The sequence below is a fragment of the Syngnathoides biaculeatus genome, chromosome 17, assembly GCF_019802595.1.
Source record: "Syngnathoides biaculeatus isolate LvHL_M chromosome 17, ASM1980259v1, whole genome shotgun sequence".
NCBI classification, from domain to species: domain Eukaryota; kingdom Metazoa; phylum Chordata; class Actinopteri; order Syngnathiformes; family Syngnathidae; genus Syngnathoides; species Syngnathoides biaculeatus.
The window spans coordinates 19,673,093-19,677,201 of NC_084656.1; the positions used below are offsets into that span (position 1 = coordinate 19,673,093).

Consider the following 4,109-nt stretch of genomic DNA (forward strand, 5'->3'; position numbering starts at 1 on the left):
GGGGGGGGGAGCTGTCAAGATACAATTTAATCATGTGTCTTACACGGCAGCGGGTCAGAGTGTCGGCCTCGTTGGATGTATTTTACCCGCGGCGCACGGTGGGGAAAAAGTGGCGCTCGCAGTTTTGAACTTCAGGGTGCGATATTGGACTTTTTTTTTTTTTTTTTAAGTGGTGTTTCTGCTTGTGGATCTTTGGACTCAACAATTATCGCCTACGTGGCCCAAAATTGACTGGTTGGGTAAATGGCAATTACCGGAATCCTCATTAGCGTCCTCCCGAAAATCCCCGGAGGTCGATCGTTCGCATACTCGGCCTCGTTCTATTCCCGGCCATAAATTTGTGGCCACCGACGCCGAGCGTCATTGTCGGATTCAAACTCGGCCGTCCTGCTCTCGTGTCCCGGAGACATTTTCGCACGCCTGAATCATTTGGCAGCCTCACTTCCAGCCCACACAAAAAATAGCAAAACATTTTGAACAGGTAAAAAGTACTCTCTGTAGTACTACGACTTTATAAAAATGGAGTAACAACATGCCAAAATTCCTACAGAGCGCACCTGGTTACAAGCCTCAACCAGTACATTTGTAAAGGAAATACCATTTGGTACGTACATACGCCGCAGCTGTGTAAAAGCCGCAAGTGCCCACATTGAAACAAGATATTTACAAAGACGGTAAACGGAAAGAGTTTAACGCTAACACTAGCGCAGTGCTAAAAGGGCCGGTTTAAAAAAAAAAAAAAAAAAACATATCGGTAAAAATCACTGAGACATGGCAGTAACACACTAGTGTGGCACTAACAGGGCCGGACAGGTAAAAGTCACTTCCTCGGCACATATTTTCCACCGGTCTCACTCTTACCTTTTCCGCTCAAGTGCCCCCTTGTGGCTGTTAGACCAAAAAAAAAAAAAAATGCACAAATTAGCCGCATCACCACAAAAACCACAGGGTTGAAAGCGTGTGAAAAAAGTCGCGGCTTATAGGCCAGATATCACGGTACAAACATACATACATACATACGAAGAGGACCTGGTAATTAAAAATGCTTGCCATTTCCAATGTTATTAAATCTGAAAACAATTAGCAAATTTGATATTTTAGCAAGAACCCTGGATTGCTTTTACAGGCCACTTGAAATGACGGCTAACGCTAGTGCTAATGCTGGCGCCGAGCTAAAGCTAGCGCTAACAGGGCAAAATAGTCAAATAAAACTTCCCGGTAAATATCACTGAGACATGCGAGTAGAACAGCAGCAACACAACTAGCACAGCGCTAACTCTAGCGCAGCGGTAATAGGGCTGGTAGAAGTCACTTCCTTGGCACATATATTCCACTGGACCATTTGGTACATACATACATACATACGCCACAGCTGTGTAAAAGCCGCAAGTGCCCAGATTGAAACACGAGATATTTACAAAGAAAGACGGTACACAGAAAGTTTAATGCTAGTGCGGCGCTAACGCTAGTGGTAACGCTGGTGCTAACGCTAGTGTTGAGCTAAAGCTAACAGGGACAGTTAAAATAAAACTTACCGGTAAATATCACTAACACACACCAGTAACACAGCAGCAACACACTACGATAGCGCTAACGCTAGCGCAGTGCTAATGGGGCCGGTAAAAGTCACTTACTCGGCACATATATTCCCCCAGTCTCACTTTTATCTTTTCCGCTCAAGTGCCCCCTCGCACAAATTATTATTATTTTTAAAAAATTATTTTATTTTTATTTAATTTATTATAAAAATGCACAAATTAGCCGCATCGCCGCATAAACCGCACGGTTAAAAACCTGTGAAAAAAGTGGCGGCTTATAGGCCCGGAAATTACGGTAATGAAATAGAATGTAACAAATTAAACGGTGATCCCAGGAAGACCTCTAACACTGTACAGCCATGCAAACGTAAACACAGAATATCACTTCTTCGACAGTAGCACTACTGCAACTCATCTTTCATCGACGATAAAGAATATATGGCTGTGTGGTTTTTGTCGGTCTATATGTGTTGCACCACCGTTTCCATTCAAATCTCCACTTTCTAAAACCACGACGACTGATGCTAAACATTAGCACGTCAGCGCCGTTTTGCATTGTTAGTATTAAATTAGGTGGAGTTTCCTAAAGTATAGTTGTAGTAAATGCAGAATGTTGAATTCTTTCTGTCTTATGTTCACTTTGACAGTAAATGTCATTGCCGTGGTAACAAACACATCCAGGAAATAAACTCGTATCACGACAAGCTGTCGCCTTCTGGCCCCGCCGGTTGTGTCCTTAAAGGAGCCGGTAACAAGAGCGGTATTGATTTTCTCATTTATCCTTCAACGAGAAAGCAAACAAGAATGTTATGTATGGGGGCAATTTCAAGGCCGGGCGTGGCGACTGACCTGGAAGGAAGGTCCTCGCCATCTGGTTGCCTGGCAACCCGGGGGGGGGCGGCACGACTCAAATTCAAGGTAGTCGATGATATAGTCGATTCCTTGTGTTTGAAGGAAATAGATGAAAAGATACGGCGCGAGAAAGAGATTTGCGCTTTTTGTTCGGCTTCTTTTTTAACAGCTCAACATTCGAAAATCTGGCCAATAATTTCCAGTCATACAGCAATTTTTGGATGGAGTCTATTGTGGTTGGACTAAACCCCATTTTTACAGTAATTTAAACAATGGTTGAACAATTTCATTCTTTGACCTCTGATTTCAAAACTTGATCCACTCACATTTGTTTGTATATTCATGCACTGTGATTATGTTTTCAATGTCATATTCATAATGGCTCTCTAAGGGATACCGTGATGTTAAAATAAAATGTAAAAAAAAGTTTTAAATCTCTGACAGAGTGAAGGTAAAAGATTGTTCCCTTGAACTCAAAATCAACAAAGCCTTGAAATACAAACTTCACACTTATTTTAATCGGATTTTTGCGTCCTGGCCACGGATCAGAAAAAAAAAAAAAAAAAAAAATGAAGTCGCCATCCGCCATCTTGATACTCCCAAAACAAGCATGCCGACCTTAATCGCCAGTTTCGCGGCACATTAACACTGTTAAAGTTTGTTTGTAAAGTTTTGTTTTTAATTTTCTGATGAGTTTAATTCACTTGAGCAAAGTTTTGTTCACAGTTGTTCACTGTTCACGCTGCGTCACCTTTATAGGCAGAGGTTTTTTTACGCAAAAAAAAATTCCCGAAAAAAAAAACAATAAAAAATATTTTCCTTGAACTTCATCACCAGATAAGCAAGAAAACACATTTTCTGTGAATTTTTTTGATGAATTTCACAATACGTAACTCTAATTGAATTTGATTTTCAAATGGGAGGAAACAAGTTGAAATTTTCTGCCACAGAGACGACAAACGAACGACGCGTTTAGCATGTATTTTCCCATTGCGTGTCCTTATTTCCAAAAATATATCGAACTGATTTGACTTCAAATTTAATGTTTTTATATCAAACAAATGTTTAGTGTTTTTGCTATGTTATGATGATAGTGCTTCACAGCATATTTCGGGAAAGGTTAATGTCACGGAAATCGGGCCCGAAGTTTCTTGGTAGACACGGTGTTAATTTAGCCTTTTTTGGCTTACCAAGTCGAATTAAAAATCCTTCATGTTACCAGAACTGGAAAAAAATGTAAAGCACACGTGAGCAGTTTTGATTCTACATGCCAAACTTTGAGGAAAAACCCCCGCCATAATCCTAACTGTAACACATTTTGGGAGTACCAAGATGGCGGCCAGCTGGATTCGACATCCCGCTCGATGTGCGTACGCTGCTGGCCCTTTAAGTGTTTCCGCGAAGCGGCGACGCTCTTCGTTTGACGTCACCTCTTCATCCCGCCCCCTCCGTCCGCCGATTGGCCGAACCGTGGGAATATCCGCGGAGGCAGCGTCGATTGATTGGCTCCGGGGGGACAGACAGAGCCGGTTTCGCCAGAGCGCCGGCGGACCGCGCTCATCATTTCCCCTCAGCGACGTCTCACCGAAGCGTGTTCGGCGGGGGTGGCGGGGATGGGGGGAAGCCACCACCACCACCACGACAACACCGCCGCTTCCTCGTCGGAGCTGCAAAAAAAAAAAAAAAAAGACAAACAAACAAGGGCCGGGGGGGGGGGGG

General features: G+C 43.0%; 1 protein-coding gene across 9 annotated transcripts in view; it reads right to left on the minus strand.

Annotated features, from left to right (window-relative positions):
• cplane1 (ciliogenesis and planar polarity effector 1) overlaps nt 1-4,109 on the minus strand; it is a 73,905-nt gene that overhangs the window by 37,019 nt on the left and 32,777 nt on the right. The gene's annotated exons all lie outside the window — the stretch shown is intronic.